The following is a 19,586-nucleotide window of genomic DNA, read 5'->3' on the forward strand; positions in this document are numbered from 1 at the left end:
TTAACTTAAAATGGATCATAGACCTAAATGTAAAATGCAAAACTATAAAACTGCTAGAAGATAATATAACAGAAAATCTAGGAGACCTTGAGCTTGGCAAAGACTTTTTCATTTATTTATTTTTTAAAGTTTATTTATTTTTGAAAGAGAGAGAGAGAGGACAGAGAGAGAGAGCTCAAGCAAGTGGGGGAGGGGCAGAGAGAAGGAGAGAGAGAATCCCAAGCAGGCTTTGCGTTATCAGTGTGGAGCCCCACATCAGGGGCTCATGAACTCATGAGATCATGACCTGAGCCGAGATCGAGAATCAGACACTAAACTGACTGAGCCACCCAGGTGCCCCTTGGCAATGACTTTTTAAATACAATAGCAAAAGTAGTATCTGTGAAAGAAAAAAATTGATAAATGAGACTCCATTAAAATGAAAAACTTCTGTTCTGTGAAAGACACTATTAAGAGAATGAGAAGACAAGCCACAGACTGGGGAAATATTGGCAAGATGCAAGTCTAATAAAAAAACTCGTGTTAAAAATATACAAGGAGCTCTTTAAACTCAACAATATGAAAATAAGCAACTCAACTTTTTTTTTTTTTAAAGTAATCTCTACACCCCACACGGGGCTCGAACTCATGACCTCAAGATCAAGAGTCGCATGTTCCACCAACTGAGCCAGACTGGTGCCCCAGCAATACAATTTAAAATGGACCCCCCAAATGGCAAAAAGCTCTGAACAGATACCTCACCAAAGAAGATATACAGATGGCAAATAAGCATAGGAAAGATGCTCCATATTATATGTCATTAGGGAATTGCAAATTAAAACAAGATACTACTTCACATCTATTAAAATGGCTAAAATCCCAAACACCAATAGCTGGTAAGTGTACGGAACAACTGGAGCTCTCATTCATTGCTGATGGAAAGACAAAATGGCATAACCAATTTGGAAGACAGTTTGGTAATTTCTTGCAAAGCTAAACATAGTCTTATCATATGACCTGGCGATTGCATACTTTGGTATTTATCCAAATGAGTTGAAATCTTACGTCTGCACAAAAACCTGCACATGTATGTTTTAGCAGTTGTATTCATAATTGCCCAAACTTAGAAGTAACCAAGACATTCTTCTAGAGTGTCTTCTAGACACTCATTCTAAGTAACTGTGGCACATCTAGATCATGGAATAGTATTCTGCAATAAAAAAAATGAACTATTGAGCTCACCCCTGCAAAAACATGAAATAACCTTAATGCATATTGCTAAGTGAAGGAGGCCAGTTTGAGAAGGCTACATATTGTGTTTCCAGCTATGACATTCTAGAAAATGCAAAACTATAGAGACAGTGAAAAGATCGGGGGTTGCCAGGGGCTTGGAGAGAGGGAGGGATGAATAGATGAATCATAGGGGACTTTTAGGGCAGTGAAACTACTTTGTATGATACTATAATGAGGGATATACAACATTACACGTTTGCCAAGACCCATAGAACCACACAACACAGAGTGAACTCTAATGTAAACTATGAACTTTGGTTAGTAATGATGTATCAATTTGGCTCATTAGTTGTAATAAATGTACTACAAGATGTTACTGCAAGATGTTGATAGTAGGGGAAGCTGTGTGTGGAGGAACAGAAAGACTATATGGACCCTCTTTGTACTTTCTGTGCAGTTTTTCTGTAAACGTAAGCTTTAAGAAATAAAGTAAAATGAAGTGAAAGCAAAACAAAACAAATACTACCTTCCTTCAATTCCATGTCCCCCTCCAGCTATGGTCATTTCCCTCCTCCCATCATGGCCACTCTTCTTAAAAGAGTTTGTCTATGGGGTGCCTGGGTGGCTCCGTCGGTTGGGCGGCCGACTTCGGCTCAGGTCATGATCTCGCGGTCCGTGAGTTCGAGCCCCGCGTTGGGCTCTGTGCCGACAGCTCAGAGCCTGGAGCCTGTTTTGGATTCTGTGTCTCCCTCTCTCTGACCCTCTCCCCAGTTCTTACTCTGTCTCTCCCTGTCTCAAAAATAAATAAACGTTAAAAAAAAACAAAAAAAAAACAGTTTGTCTGAGTACTACAGAAGATAATAATTACATGAACTGAATGCTTATTATGTGTTAAACATTTTACATAGATGGTTGCATTCACTTCTCACAACAGTCCTCTGTTATAGATTTGGACCCTGAGGTGTAAAACGTTTGAGTAACTTGACCAACTTCACATCGTTAGTAAAGGGTGGAATCAGTGCTTGAGGATAGGCTGCTGGGCCTTAGAGATTAGAGGTACTGCTCTTTTTTTTTTTTTTTTAATGTTTTATTTATTTTTGAGAGAGAGAGAGTGCATGTGTACGCATGAGTGGGGGAGGGGCGGGGGGGGTGGGAAGAGGGTCCAAAGTGGGCTCTGCACTGAACAGTAGTGAGCCTGATGCAGGGCTCGAACTCCTGAATCATGAGAACCTGAGCCGAAGTTGGATGCTCAACTGACTGAGCCACCCAGATGCTCCTAAATTAATGCATCTATGTGCCCCTCTCCAATCATAATCAAACTTTCTTTTTCCTAGAGCAATGGCTGCGTGGTCTTTGGTGATGATCATGTTAGTTTCACCACTTATGTATCCATCCCTGAACAATGTAGTTTAGTTTTTTAAACTTTACGAATGGAATCACACTGTATGTTTTCTTTTCTGTCTTCCTTCTTACTCTCAATAAAATATTCATGACATGCATATTTATTGTCACGTTTCACAAAGTGCATCCATTTTCAGTATAACATTGCACTGTGTGACTAAACCATTATTTGTGACGATTAACATTGGGTTTATTTCCAGTTTTCGGATTCTGTTGACCCTATCATGCAGGAATCCTTGAAATAATATGCATGCATCTCTCTTTGTATATACCTGAGAGTGGACTTGCTGGGCCATGCCAAACTCACTTCCAAAATGATTGAACCAATTTCCACTTCTTGGGCATTATATGGGAGTTCTGGTTGCTCCACACACTTATCAATATTTAACACTATGTACTTTCAGAGTTCTGAATTTTTGCCCATCTGGAGGGTGTGGTTTTATTTGTACTTCTCTGGTGTCTAATGAAGCTGAGCATCTTTTTTTTAGGTTTATTAGCCATTTGGATTTCCTTTTTGGTGAAGTGAGGGTTTAAGCTTTTGCCATCTCTATGTCTGGATTCTTACTGTCTCTTCTGGTAATTCATTATGATTGCCATCTCCCTGGTGTTTTTTCCATGATTAATGAAAAGTATCCATTATTTTTAGTTGCTTTCAGCCAGAGGTTTAGACTGAAAGAGCTAGTCCGTTATTACTGGAAACTGGGAGTTTTCTATTGGTTTCCTTTAAAAAATTATTATTATTATTTAAAAAAAATTAATGTTTATTTATTTTTGAGAGAGAGAGAGAGAGACAGAGCATGAGCAGGGAAGGGACAGAGAGAGAGGGAGACACAGAATCTGAAGTAGGTTCCAGGCTCTGAGCTGTTGGCACAGAGCCCGATGTGGGCTCCAAAAATTATTTTTTAAAATGTATATTTATTTTTGAGAGACAGAGGGAGGGAGGGGCAGAGAGAAAGGGAGAGAAAGAATCCCAAGCAGGCTCCGTGCTGTTAGGAACCGTGAGATCATGACCTGAGCCCAAATCAAGAGTCAGATGCTTAACCAACTGAGCCACCCAGGTGCCCCTAAAAGTTTATTTTTAATGAAATATTTCTGGCATATAAAAAAGTATAGATAATAATATAAATAGTCACACATGTAACCATGGGTCTGCTTAAAAAGTAAAACATTGGATGTAAAATTAAGGCCCTTTGTATATCCTTTTCCCCCTTTTCCCTAGAAAAAGTTAATAACCTGAATTTGAGTTCATCATTTCTTTGCATATTTTAATAATTTTTCTAGAAATATGTTCGTAGTCTTCTTTGGTATTTTGCTTGTTTCTTAATTTCATGTAAATGGTATTTAACTGTATGTATCTTTTTAGCAGCTAATTTTATTTTGACACTTCTTTACACACACACACACACACACACACACACACACATACACATCATGTGCCATGTATCAACATGGGTAAATTTCCAATATATATGTATATGTGTATATATATATATATATATATACACAATAGTAAGAACGAAAGAACTAAAGCTATATGTATCAAAATGAGTAATTTACTATTTTTACTATGGTATTATATTTATATTACATTATATAAATAAACTCCAATGTACATATCCATTCTATTGATGGATGTGGTTTTCACTTTTTCAACTATTAGAAAACAATACCTGAGTCAACTTTGTTGTTTATGTTCCCTTGTGCATGTGAACAAGAGTTTCTCTAGACTAGATATCTAGTTACCTAGATATGAAATGTGCATCATCTGTAAGAATATGTATCTTCTGTTTAGCAAGATATGACCAAATTTTGCTTCAAAATGATTTAAATTTATTTTGCCATTAGTTATGCATGAAAGCGCTGGTTGCTCCAAAGTGTCACCAATTCTTGCTTTCATCAGATTTCTTAATTGTTGCTAAGTCTATATGTTTGTATTTCATGACCTAGTAAGGTTGAGCATCTTTTTTTTAAAGTTTTAATTTAAATTCCACTTAGTTAACATACAGTGTAATATCAGTTTTGGGTGTACAATGTAGTGATTCAACGCTTCCATACAACACTTGGTGCTCATCATGACAAGTGCACTCCTTACTCCCCATCACCTATTTCACCCAACCCCCACCCACCTCCCCACCAATAACTATTAGTTTGTTCTCTATAGTTAAGAGTCTGTGGTTGAGTATCTTTTTAAATTATTTTTTTGGCATTGGTTTTCTTCATTAATGAGTTGCCTGTTCATATTCTTTACCTATTTTTCTGTCAGATCATTTGTCTTTTTCTTACTAATTTTTTTTTTAACATTCTGGATGGTAATTCTTAGTCAGTTATATGAATTGTACATATCTTCGCTCAGTCTGTCCTGTGTTTATATGGTCTTTCGGTGCACAGAATTTTTATATTTTCATGTAATCAAGTTTATTAATCCTTGATAATTTTCTAGTTTGATAAATGATATTACCACCCATTCAGTTGCTAAAGCCTGAAACCTGGGAGTCATCCTTGTCTCTTTTTTTTTTTCTGTCTTACTTCCCACATCCAATCAGTTAGCAAGTCTAATTATTCTACTTTCCAAATATCTCTAGAATCCATCTTTTATTCCCACTGCTACCAGCTTGCCCAGGTGACCATCATCTTGTGGGCTCCTCCTGATTTCTCCACACACTCCTCTCTTGGTACCCCTGAATCCATTCTCCCTACTGTAGTCAGAGTAGTATTTTATTTTTTTATTATTTTTAAAAATGTGTATTTATTTTTGAGAGACAGAGACAGAGCGTGAGCAAGGGAGGGGCAGAGAGAGAGGGAGACAGAATCTGAAGCAGGCTCCAGGCTGCTTCAGGAACAGCTTTATTGCCATAAATTTGATAACTTAGATCAAATGAACTGATTCCTTGAAAGACACAAACTTCTAAAATTCACTCATGGGAAAATAGATAACCCAAAAGAAATTGAATTTGTAGCTAAAAACTTTCTAATTAATAGAACTCCAGGCTGAGATTAACTCATTGATAAATTATACCAAACAGTTAAGGAAGAAATCTGTTCCAGAAAATAGAAGAGGGAACACGTCCTACCCAATAAAACTACCATTGCCATAATACCCAAACCAGACAAAGGTGTTATGGGAAAAGAAAACTACCAATACCAATATTCCTCATGAACATAAGTGTATAATTCCTCAACAATATCAGCAAATCAAATCCAGTAATATATAAAAAAGGTACTATAGCATGACCAAATAAAATTTACAAGAATGCAAGTTTGATTAAATGTTAAAAAAATCAATGAAACACATCATATTAACAGATAAGGTAGGAAAAACCACATGACCACCTCAATAGATGCTGAAAAGCATTTGACAAAATTCAACATTCATTCATGATAAAAGCTTTCAGCAAAGAATAGAGGGGCTGATTCAAAGAATAAGCTATTCCTTAGCCTAATGAAGAATATCTGTGAATAACATACAGATAACACTAAACCTAATGGTGACAGATTGAGTGAAGATTGGAAACAAGACAGGATGTCCTCTCTCACCATTCCTGTGACATAATAAGAAATATATGCTCGGTTTCTGCCCTTAGTTCCTGACACAGAGCTCCCAAAACCCTTGTAATTTCCTGATAGGAGAGGTTTTAAATTTTATTTCTATTTATAGATTCATGCAAAAATTCAGGTTTTATTTTTACTTATTTTTACATTGGTGGAAGCTGATGTCAGGAACTTATAAGAAAACAATAACTTTTGTTTTCTACCCCTTGGCTGAACAAATATACACACAGGGTGGCATTATCATTAAGCAAGACTTGCTTTTTTTTTACATTTCATACATGAATGCAATGTTATCCTTTCTTGAACAAAACTCATCAAAATGCCCAGATTACTACGGAAGCCATCTTTGGAGGAAGTGTTTTTTTTTTTTTTTTAATTTGTTTATTTAAATAAATGTTTATTTTTTAAAATTTGTTTATTTAAATAAATGTTTATTTATTTATTTTGAGAGAGTGACAGAGAGCTTGAGTGGAGGAGGGACAGAGAAAGAGACACAGAACGCAAAGCAGGCTCCAGGCTCTGAGCTGTCAGCACAGAGCCCGACGCGGGGCTGGAACCCACCAACGGTGGGATCATGACCTGAGCCGAAGTCGGACGCTCAACCGACTGAGCCACCCAGGCGCCCCAGGAAGTGTTTAATAAACTTATTTTCTTTAAATAAATCCTCCAGTAGGAAATGGGAGAATTCATTAGCTTTTCTTAGAAGGAAGTCTTTGAAAGTTATTATTTGTTAAATTTATGTGTTCAGCTCACCAACATTTCCTTATTGGAAACATCAATATTTCCACATCTCTGTTTCCCAATGATTTTAAAATCTCAAAATTCTGTGTCTCCTTTGGCTTGTTTCTCTCTTGATTCCACGCGGGCTTCATTAATGGTTCGCTTCATTTCTTCATTTTCATAATCTTCATTTTCATAAATTTTCTTTAGAACATTCATCAATCCCTTGCTAGGATCTGTTTCAGCGTCCCGGGAGGGCTTTTCTTTCTCTTCTCATTCTTTTTCAACCTGAATCAGGTAGTGCCACCGCGTGTTTTCTGCTTTCTTTCTACACAGGAACTGTATCTGTCTTGACTTTTTTGAACTGCCTTCCGCAGAGATGGATTTCAAGAGATTGTTCACCATCATAGAGTAACTCTTCCCATTTAGATTCCTTACCAAAAGATCAAATAATCGCTCTGGGAAATGCACCTGCACATTCTCAGTGGGGACTTGGACTCCAGTTAAGGTAATGAAGATTTTCACAAACTCATCTGACTGATCCCATCTACAATTACTGATTTTCATTGTATATCTCGTTGTAATGGGAGGAACCACAGCAGCTGGCTTTTCATTGTCAAGAAATTCTGTTTTTCCCTGTGATTTCTGCTGCATCTTATTCTTGATTTCTGCCTCAAGCATTGATTTTTCAGCTACAAAGGCATCATGTACCCTTTTACTGGTGGCCTTTTCCAGCAGCACCTTCACCTCTTCTAGATCTTTCTGTAGCTCTTCCAAAGCTGAAGTCATGGTCCAGCTGTGTCAGGCGAGGCGCGAGCTGCAGCCACACGGGGGAGAGAACAGGAAACGCCACTAGGCGCGCACTCACCCAGAGGCAGACCCGCCGGCAGGAGTCGCAGCGCCCTTAGCCTGTGCGCACACCCGACGTACCGGCCTCCTGCACTTGGTGCCTCTCAAGTATGTTTCGTGTTAAAGTCGTGACTCTTGGTGTGTTCCTTCATAGCTTCAGGGTAGGAACTGGTTACTAGAAAGATTAAACCACGATTAGAAGCTTGGAACGTTCAGCCTTACCCACCCGTACTCTAGGGCGGGGCGGGGGAGGGTAGAGATAGAGTTAATAACCCATTCTGCTTACATGATGAAGCCTCCATAAAAATCTCTAAACTAGGGGGTTCAGAGAGCTTCCAGGTTGGTGAATGCATCCATGGGCACCCCAAGCTCCCAAGGTCTGGACTCTTCCAGACCTTGCCCTAGGTACCTCTTTATCTGGTTGCTCACTTGTATCCTTTATAATATCCTTTGTAATAAACCTGTTACTAGTTAGTAAGGTATTTCCTTGAGTTCCATTAAGGTGTTATAGCAAATTATCGTAGTTGAAGCAGCGGGGGGGGGGGGGGTGTCTTGGGAGCCCCTGATTTGTGGACAAGTTGGACAGAAGTGTATGTAACCTACTAGCTCTGTGTAGTTAGTGTCAAAATTGAGTTAAATTGTAGGACATTAAGTCAGTATCTGCAGAGAATTGGAGAATTTCTTGGTGTGGAAAACCCATACATTTCACCAGTGTTGTGAGTAGAAACAGATCCTACTAACTGGTGTCAGACAAGTGGGATTTGCTAAAACAGCCACGGTTCACAGAAACTTACGGTTTGGGAAGAGAAAGTAAGAAAAGGCAGGGAATAAGGAAGCTTTGATCCCTGGACGGCCACTTAGTCCCTCATGGTCTGAAACTACAGCTGTGCTGAGATCAATTATGATCCAGAAATGGTGCTGGATTTGATTCTCAAGGAGTTGGCTTATTAGATATGTAAAGAAGTGCAAAATAATGAGAAGCATGCTAAATGTACAGTCCCCTGGTTATTATCTGTAAAAGCCAAAGTGAAAGTAAAAGAAAGTGGTGGGTCAGACCTTGATGGTGGATCACGAGCTTTAGCCACTAGTCCCAAAGTCTGAGCTTTAGCCTCTAGCCTCAAAGCAGCCTACAAGGGGGAAAATTATGCTCTAAGGCCTCTGCTTACCATGAAGGTTGTCAAGATCGGGGGAAGACAAAATCAAGACACTACTGAAGCCAGAAGCATAGTGTGAAGGAGTTGTCTTATTTTGTAGATTGCTATCATTGGTTCCCTGAAGAACTTTTACTGAAATGGATTGTGAGAGTAATTAATTTGGGGGCTGTGTCCTTGGTTTTGAATGCTGCAGAGTAGAAGAGCATGTTTGGATTGATACAGGACTTACAGCTCATCCTTGAAAAATAGAAGGTGGAGATACATGATCCAGGAATACACAAGAGATTATTCAAGAGGCAACAGCCAGCATGGTGGACTGGACAGAAACCACTGGAAGGTGTGTGTATCCTGACAAGATGGATTACCCAAAGTCCCCTATAAATGCCAAGTGGAACACCCCAGATGAAGCAGCTATGTTTCATACACAAGCCATGTGGGATTGGCTTTGTGATGGCCAGGATGTTCACCTGCTGAATATGACATTACCTTTGACATATGGAGGTATGTCCTTGACACAGGAGCCAAGTGCACTGGGAATTCACAACCTGTTGGTGAAGTTTAACAGGAGCTAAGATTGGAGTAGGCGGATATGCAAGTGCAGTAATTGATGGAATTGAAAGTCAGGATGGAAATTGATGGTGGTTCCAAAATGCATGGCCAGTATCCTGTTTGAAAAGCTGCTGTGTTAAGACTGTCAGATGGAAAGACTGGTAGAAGGTCGTCTCTCAATGGGTTGAACTGTGTGCTGTTGTCTAGCTGTGATGAAGTATTGAACATTGGTTAAAAGCCCCTGTGTTTGGGTTTTTATGGACTCATGGGCAGTAGCCAACAGCCTGGCCATGTGGTCAAGGTAGCTGGGCAAGCAAAAACTGAACTATTAAGGGGCTGCCTGAATAGGGTGAAGCCATGTGGAAATCACTCTGGGGATTTAAGGAACACATTAAAGCAGGGCATGTTGATGCCCATTGGACAAACTTCCTTCCAGATTTACAAGGTGATAGAAACCACCAGGTAGACCTTTTGGTGCACTCCCTTGAGGTGGCCACCTAGTTTTATGAAATGGGTGGACACGTGGGTGCTGAAGCAATACAGAGGTGGGCTGAATCTAGACATATTCCTCTCGCACTTTTTGAGGCACAAAATGCTAACAAGAGAGAGAAAGAGTGCAGATGGCGCTGGGAAAGATGCCCCCGGAAGGATGGCCCTGCACACAGCTGACATGCGGACTACATTGGACCAGTGCTGGTAGGTCCGGGGGACGATAAGTGGGTCCTAAGAGGAATAGACACTTAGGCTGGACTGAGCTTTGCATTCTTGGTAGTAGACCCAAACACTTAAAATGCTATTAAAGGACTGGTACAGAAGACATTGTACCAATTTGGGCCACTGAGTAACATTTCTTCAGACCAAGGGATGCACATTATAGCCCATAGTGTCCAACAGTAGGCAAAGAGATATCACATCAAATGAACAAATCATTGCATATCATCCTGAGAGTAACTCAGGCAGATGGTTGTGTAACTAAATCTTGATCAAATTCTTAGAAAGGTTCCCTGGTTATAACTGACAATATAATGGCGGAATGCACAAATACATATCACCCTTGTTTTTGTGGATAGAAAGCTAAATATGGATAGCTTTGTGGATAGATAAATATGTGGATAGAAAGCTAAGCAAAATAGGGAAAAACAATGAGACTTGAAGGGATTAAAGTAACGGGCATCACCTGGTGGGTTCGAGTTCCCCTGGAGAATGGCCCGCACCCTGAGACAAGGAAGGCTGTGGGAGGTCTTGTGGCATAGTCAGACTAAGTTACATCTAGATGTGACTGCCTCTCATTTAACCCCAGTATAGGGAGACCCAACATTTTTGGGTAGAAGGTTTTGTTGTTGTTGTTGTTTTTTTTTTCCAACGTTTATTTATTTTTGGGACAGAGAGAGACAGAGCATGAACGGGCGAGGGGCAGAGAGAGAGGGAGACACAGAATCGGAAACAGGCTCCAGGCTCTGAGCCATCAGCCCAACCCCCGACGCGGGGCTCGAACTCACGGACCGTGAGATCGTGACCTGGCTGAAGTCGGACGCCTAACCGACTGCGCCACCCAGGCGCCCCTGTTGTTGTTGTTTTTTAATGTTTGTTTATTTATTTATTTTTGAGAGAGTCAGAGAAAGAGTGCGCGCATGCTGGGGAGGGGAAGGGAGAGCGGGAGACGGAGAATCCCAAGCTGTTAGCGCAAAGCCCAACGCAGGGATCAAACACACCAACTGAGAGATCATGACCTGAGCTGAAGCCAAGAGTTGGTCGCTCAACTGAATGAGCCATCCAGGCGCCCCAAGAAAATAAACGTTTTACAGATTGGAAAGGAAGAAATAAAACTGTCTTTGTTTGACAATGACATAGCTGTCTGTATAAAAATCCCAAAGGAGCTACAAGAATATTCCTAGAATAAGTAAGTTTAGCAAGTTTGTAGGATACAAGGCCAATATACAGAAGTCAATCATATTTCCATATATCAGCAATAGACAATTAGACTTTGAAATTAAAAAAAATATGATTTATAATAGTCCTCCCCCCCAACACACACTTAAGTACTTAAGTAAAAATATAATAAAGTACGGGCAGGATCTGTCTACTGAAAACTACAGAACACTAATAAAATAAATCAACAAAGATGTAAATAAATGGAGAGATATACTGTGTACGTGGATTGGAAAATTCAATATTGTACGGATGTTACTTCTCCCCAGTTTGATTTATAGAGTCAATGCATCCTCAATCAAAATCACAGCAGGCCTCTTTATTTATTTATTTATTTATTTATTTTTAGAAATTGGCAAGTGGATTCTAAAATTTATACAGAAAAGAAAAGGAACTGAAAGGAACTAAAAAAAGAATGCTAGCTGGAGAAATTACACTACCCAATTTCAAGACTTATTAGGAAACTACGGTCATCAAGACGGTGCGGTATCAGCAAAAGGGTAGACACATAGGCCAGAGGTACCAACAGAGAGCTCAGCAATAAATCCACACAAATATCATCAACTGATTTTTGACAAAGGTACAAAGACGACTTAATGCAGAAAGAACAGTCTTTTCAACAAGTGGTGTGGGAGCAAGTGGACATTTGTATGTAAAAAAAAAAAATTACACACATACCACAACACATTACACCAAAAGTAATGGCTCATAAGCTTAAATTTAAATAGTGAAATGGCAAAATATCTAGAAGAAAACACAAGACAAACTCTGGGTGGACCTTGGGCTTGGTGATCAGATTTCAGATACTACATCAAAAATGCAATCCATGGGGGCACCTGGCTGGCTCAGTCAGTGGAGTGTGCGAAGCTTGATCTTGGGGTTGTAGGTTTGAGCACCATGTTCGGTGTATAGATTACTTTAAAAAATGCAACCCATAAAAGTAAAAAAATTGATAAAGTGGACCATATCAGAATTGAAACACTTTGCTCTGTGACAGATATGTTAAGAGAATAAACAGGCGAACCACAGGCTAGGAGAAAATATTTGCGGATCGCATATCTGATAACAGACTTGCATCCAGAATACATAAAGAATTCTTAAGGGTGATAAGAAAAACAACTGACCCATTTTAAAAATGGGCAAAAGATGTAAAAAGGCTCTTCAACAAATAAGATATATGGGTGGCAAGTAAGCATATGAAAAGATGGTCAACATTTGTCATAGAGAAATGCAATTAGAATCACAATGAGGTACCAGTGTTCACCTTCCAGAATTGCTAAAAATCACCACCACCACCACCCCATGGGATGGAACAACGGAACTCTCACTGCAGGAAGAAATACCAAAGGGTATACTATAGGCATGCGGAAGGGTGGTTTGACAGTTTCTAATCATGAGAAAACATCAGACAAACCCAAAGTGAAGGACATCCTGTAAAGTAACAGATTAGTACTCTTCAAAACTGACAAGGAAAAAATGAGGGAAGAAAACAAGGAAAGAAATGGTTTTTCAGAGAAGACTACAGGGTCATGACCACTAAATAGAATGTAGTAACTTGGATTGGATCCTGGACCAGTAAAAGGACATTAGGGAAAACCTAGTGCAATCTGAATGAAGTCTATAGCTTAATTAGTATTAACAATGTTAATTTCTTAGTTTTAACTAACAAATCATGAGTATGTAAGATATTAAAATAAAGGAAGCTGGGTGAAGGGATAACAAAACTCTCTGCAAAGTTACTATCTTTGCAACTTTTCTGTAGTTCTATAATTATTCCAAAGTAAATAATTTTATAAGAAAAGAAACCCCACGGTGAGAAATATACTCATTAAAGTGGCTGATATCTTTTTTTAAGTTTATGTATTTATTGTGAGAGAGAGAGAAAAAGTGGGAGCAGGGGATGGGCAGAGAGAGAGAGGGGGCCAGAGGATCTGAAGTGGGGTCTGTCCTGACAGCACAGGGGCTCAAATTTACGAACCGTGAGATCATGACCTGAGCCGAAGTCAGACGCTAAACCGACTGAGCCACCCAGATGCCCTAAAGTGGCTGATATAAAGGTGAATGACAATCCCAAGTTTGGGTAAATATGTGAAGCAACGGAACGCTCATGCATTGCAGGGGGAATTGTAAATTGCATCATTTTAGAAATGTTTTAGCTGTATTAACTAAAACTATACATATTTCTACCTTATGATTTAGCAATTTTACGTCTAAATATATACTGAAGAAAAATGAGTGTCTCTAAAAAGACATGTACAAGTATATTTGTAATAACTTTATTCACAATTGCTGAAAATTTGAAACAAGACAAGTCAAAAAGAACCAAGAGAATGGATAAATTTAGGTGTATTTATACAGTGGAATACTACATGAGACAATTTAAAAAAGAAACCAAGCACCTGATGCTAGCAACAACAAGGATACATCTCAAAAACAGGATATTGATTAAAAGAAGTCAGACACAAAATGGTTAATATGACATGATTCCATTTATATGTAGTTCAAGCATAGGCAAGACTAATGGCTGGGGGTAAGTCATTAAATTAAATAGTGAATATCTCTGGAGATATCCTGTATCTCAAATGTATTATATGTCTCCCAGAATAGTAACTGAGACCCAAGCAGTAAGGATTACTGAGGGGGGAGGGAGGTGATGTCTTCTTCTAGGGTACTGAAATGTTCTGGATTTTCTGGGATGGCAACATGAGTCTGTACATACATAACAGTTCTTCAGGTTATACACTTAAGATCAGTATAGTCTATGTACTTTACCTTATGTATCTTATGACTTAATAAAATGTGAAATAAAAAAGAATAACAGTCACCTGGGTGGCTCAGGATCCTGGGTGGATCATGCAGGTCATGATCTCACAGTCATGAAACTGAGACCTCTGTCGGGCTGTGCGCTAGGGAGGGAGCCTGCTTAAGATTCTCCCTCTCCCTCTCTGCCCCTCCCCTGCTTGCTGGCACATGGCTCTCTTTCAAAATAAATAAACATAAAAAAAGGTAAAAAAAAATCTTTAAAAAATACAATAAAATTAAATTTAAGATTCAGTTCTTCCATTGCACTAATCCCATGTCAAGCATTCATTAGCCAGATGTGACTGGCACCTACCATATTGGACAACACAGTTAATGATTTTTATCATTACAGAAGGTTCTGTTGGACAATGCTGATAGAACTTTTATAAATGGACTAATCCAAAGGGAGGCTTTAGGCCTTGAGTGTAAAAATAATTGCCTTTTTGAGGTCTTATTGCTCTGGAATGGCTTCTGCGTGAATCACCCTATTTTACTGGACAAGCCCCTTTATCAAACAGGTGTTTTTGGTTTAAAAAAAATTTTTTTTTTTACATTTATTTTTGAGAGACAGAGAGAGAGCACAAGCGAGGGATGGGTAGAAAGAAAAGGAGACACAGAATCAGAAGCAGGCTCCAGGCTCTGAGCTGTGAGCACAGAGCCGGACGTGAGGCTCGATCTCACAAACCATGAGATCATGACCTGAGCCGAAGTTGGACGCCCAACCAACTGAGCCACCCAGGCGCCCCTCAAACAGGTGTTTTGAAGGTCAGTTCATAAGTTGAAGATATCAGAGGTATGTTACTTGTAACAAGTAAATCTCTTCATGATAAGCACATAAAAATGAACAGATGCCTAGAAAAAGATCTAACATGAATGGCACGGCTCTGTGCTGAGCAGCAGCATGGATGGGGGACGTGTTGACACTGGGGTGGGGGAAGGTGAAAGGTTGGCCATCCTAGATATTAAACTAAATTAACTCTAAGGTATAACTCCTTAAGGATGAACTGTTATGTCGGAAATATAAATATAATTATAAAGCAATGAAGAACATAAAATAGACTAATAGTACAGGCCCAGCTCATTTATGAGAATCTGAATAAAATATTAGCAAATCCCAAAGGTACATTAAAAGAAAACAACAAGATCAAGTGTGGGTTATTCCAGAAAAGTAAAGATAGTTTAGTATTAGGAAACTGACTTATGCAATTCATCAGATTGATAGATTTAAGGAGAAAAGTGGTGTAATCATCTCTGCAGAATTTTAAATGACATTTGTTTTCCTCTTGTAAAAATTCAATATCCATTGTTAATTTAAAACCTCAGTGAAGGGGCGCCTGGGTGGCGCAGTCGGTTAAGCGTCCGACTTCAGCCAGGTCACGATCTCGCGGTCCGTGGGGTCGAGCCCCGCGTTGGGCTCTGGGCTGATGGCTCAGAGCCGGGAGCCTGTTTCCGATGTTGTGTCTCCCTCTCTCTCTGCCCCTCCCCCGTTCATGCTCTGTCTCTCCCTGTCCCAAAAATAAATAAACGTTGAAAAAAAAAATTAAAAAAAATAAAAAAATAAAAAAAAAAAAACTTCAGTGAAATACGGATGGGTACTTCCTTAGCATAATAAAATAAACACATCTATTGTAACTTCTGCTGAAAGGGGACATTCCCATTAAAATCAGGATCAAGACAATGATGTTCATTAATGCCATTACTATTTAACACTGTTCTAAAGGTACTAGGCAATGTATTTAGACAAGATTAAAATGTATTAGAAGTATAAAAATTAGACAGCAGAGATTAATTTCATATTATTTATTATAGGTGATAGTGTAGGAGAATCAAATGAAAAACTATTATAGATGAGAAGAGAATTAAGTAGGTAGCTGGGAAAAAAAAAAAAAAAACTAAGAAAAGATCTCATTTCCATGACACTTACACAGATAAAACACCTAGGAATGAACTTAACAAGAAATACTCAAGATCTGTATTTAAAAAAAAAAATTGAACATTAAAACACTACTGAGGGATACAAAAGGAATCGATACACAGAAAGTTACCATGTTCGTGGCACCTAGTTGGCTCAGTCGGTTGGGCATCCGACTGCAGCTCAGGTCATGATCTCATGGTTCGTGAGTTCCAGCCCCACATCAGGCTCTGTGCTGACAGCTCAGAGCCTGGAGCCTGCTTCGGATTCTGTGTCTCCCTCTCTCTCTGCCCCATCCCCACTCACACTCTGTCCCTCTCTGTCTCAAAAACAAATAAATGTTAAAAAAAAAAAGTTACCATGTTTTTGAAAGGAAGACTAGTACCAGGAAAATGTTAGTTCTGAGTAATCTAGAAGTTTGGTAAGGCTCAATACAAATACCAATAGAAGTTTTTGGGGTAGAGTTACTAAATAAGCTGATCTTAAAGTTCATTCGGAAAAAGAAATAAGAAAATATAATCAGGAACATTCTAAAAAAGGAGATTAAAAGGAGCTCTAATATATATTAAAATATAAAGCTAAAAAATGGAAAGACTGTGGAACTAGCAAATTAAAAAGATGAGAAGAGGAGACTTGAAAATCCAGAAGTAAATTCAAGTTCTTACACAAACCTGGTTTACGATAATGGTAGTGTTTCCAGTTAGTGAAGAAAAAAAAAAATCATTGTTCAATAGGTGCTTTGGGGGATAGCAAGATTACATTTGAAAATTGCCCAACAGAAAAATAGTAAGAGAGATGAACAGACAGTGGAAAGTAGTTTACAAATGACTCTAATGTAATGAAAATGTTCACTCACAATGAAATGAAAATTGTCAGTCACAATAAGAAATGCATATAAGAGGTGCCTGCGTGGCTCAATTGGTTAAGCATCGGACTCTTTTTAAAAAATTTTTTTTTCAATGTTTATTTATTTTTGAGACAGAGAGAGACAGAGCATGAACAGGGGAAGGGCAGAGACAGAGGGAGACACAGAATCTGAAACAGGCTGCAGGCTCTGAGCGGTCGGCACAGAGCCTGACGCGGGGCTCGAACTCACGGGCCGTGAGATCATGACCTGAGCCAAAGTCGTGACCTGAGCCAAAGTCCTGAAGTTGGACGCTTAACCAACCAAGCCACCCAGGTGCCCCAGCATCAGACTCTTAATCTCAACTCTTGATCTCAGCCCAGCTCATGATCTCACAGTTCATGAGTTTGAGCCCTGAGCTGGGCTCTGCCTTTGCTGGCAGCAAGGAGCCTGCCTGGGATTCTGTCTTTCCTCTCTGCCCCTCCTCCTCTCTCTCTCTCTCTCTCTCTCACTCTCAAAATAAATAGATAAACTTAAAAAAAAGATGCAAACAAAAATTACACTGAGCTAACATTTTTCACCTTTGATGACCTCAAATGTTTGATAACACACCAAAGTTGGTGTTTGCACATGGAAATGGACACTCTTAAAAATAGCTGATGTTCCGTCTCTATGGACGGCAATTTGGTAATATTTATCAAAATAAAATATATCTGCCTGTGATCCCCAATTTTTTTGACCCCAAATTTTATTTCTAGCATTTTTTGAAAGCAAAATTCGCACATGTGCAAAACGACATAGTTTATTATTGTAGAATTGTTCTTTTTTTTTCATTTTTTTTTTACATTTACTTATTTTTGAGAGAGAGAGAGAAAGACAGAGCTCAAGTGGGGGAGGGGCAGAAAGAGAAGGAGACACAGAATCTGAAGCAGGCTCCAGGCTCTGAGCTGTCAGCACAGAGCCTGATGCGGGGCTGGAACTCAGGAACCGTGAGATCACGACCTGAGTGGAAGTCGGTTGCTTAACCGACTGAGCCACCCAGGCACCCAGAATTGTTCTTAATAGTAAAGATTGGAAGTGAATTAAAAAGCCTCAAAGAAGTCTAGTTAAATGGAGCAGCCATATAATGGGATACTATGCAGATGCAGATATAAAAATTAAGGAGGAAGCTTTTTGATACTGATATGTAATTATGGCCAAGCTAATTTGATACATGAAAAAGGCCGGGGAAGGATATACAGAGAATGTGCTACCATTTGTGGAAAAAGGAGGAAGGGAATATATGTGTACATATTTGTAAATTACCTCTGGAAAAGCATCAGAAACAGTAACATTGTTTGCTTCCAGGGAGGGCAAGTTGGTGATTGAGGGTCAGGAGTGGAAGAGACATTTCACCATTTACTTTTTGATACTTTGTGAATTTTGAGCCATGTGAATAAATTACCTACCCCAAGAAAGGAAATAAATAAAGTTAAAATTAAAAAAGAAAAAGAAAACTTACTCTGGTTTACACAAAAAAGAATGGCTCATGAACCATGTTCTTTTCTTTTCTTCCAACACCTCCATCCTCAGAGGATTGGCTTTTCAACTCCATGACCTTTCCTTCATGACAGCAAGATGGCTGCCCCAAGCAAGATAGCAAGATAGGCATCACGTTCTCACACAAACATTCCCCAAACACGAAAGGAGGGACAAGGGAAGCCAAAAACTTATGATGTTTTTTGTCCTGGGAAGGAAGACTTCACTATACATGTCATTGGTCAGAAATGGATCTCATGCCCATCCTAAACCTGGCAAAAGGTAATGGGCTTACTGGCTCTTGTGATTGGGGAAGGGGCCTCCCTTCCTAATACCATGGACTCTCTGCCCTAGTACAGAAATAAGGGTCTGTTTCTAGGAAAGGTATGGAAGTCTGTTGCATATGCTGCAGAAAGAATTCATCACAGCTGTCAATGTGAACCACTCCATCTTTTGGAAAAAAAAAAACAAACAAAACTTAATTACCCAAGGACAACATAGATAAGCATGGGCAGTGTTATAGGGTGAATTATGTCCTCTGAAATGCATACGTTGAAGTCCTAGGCCCTAGTACCTGAGAATGTGACTGTATTTGGAGATTGTCTTTAAAGGCATAATTAAATTGGGGGCACCTGAGAGGCTCAGTTGGTTGCGCATCCGACTCTTGATTTCAGCTCAGGTCATGATCCCAGGATCAAGCTCTGTGTCGGGCTCTACACTGAGCGTGGAGCCTGCTTGGGATTCTTTCTCTCTCTGTTTCTCTCAAATTAAAAAAAAGAAAAAGAAAAGAAAGAGAGAGAGATAATTAAAGTGAGGTCATTAGGGTGGGCCCTAATCCAATCTGACTGGTGTCTCTATAAGAAGAGGAGATTAGGACACAGACATACAAAAGCCAGAACCATGTGAGGACTCAGGGAGAAGACAGCTATCCACCAGCCAAGGACAGAGACCTCAGAAGCAACCAGTCCTGCTGACACCTTGATCTTGGACTTTTAGCCTCCAGAACCCCGAGAGAATAACGTCCTGTTGTCTAAGCCATCCAGTCTGCTGGGCTTTGTTATGGCAGCCCTAACAAATTAACACGGGCTGATATAGTCCTAAATTTGAATGGTGTCACCTAGGACTGGGCCTCAGCACCATTTCTTTA

The 19,586-nt window shown here is 39.4% G+C and overlaps 1 pseudogene; it reads right to left on the reverse strand.

Moving 5' to 3' along the window:
* Positions 1–6,978: 6,978 nt before the first annotated feature.
* LOC121022087 (calcyclin-binding protein-like) lies at positions 6,979–7,699 on the reverse strand (annotated as a pseudogene).
* Between the last annotated feature and the right edge of the window lie 11,887 nt (positions 7,700–19,586).

Source organism: Herpailurus yagouaroundi, unplaced genomic scaffold (genome assembly GCF_014898765.1).
Source record: "Herpailurus yagouaroundi ecotype Mexico unplaced genomic scaffold, PumYag 355, whole genome shotgun sequence".
In the NCBI taxonomy this organism is placed as follows: domain Eukaryota; kingdom Metazoa; phylum Chordata; class Mammalia; order Carnivora; family Felidae; genus Herpailurus; species Herpailurus yagouaroundi.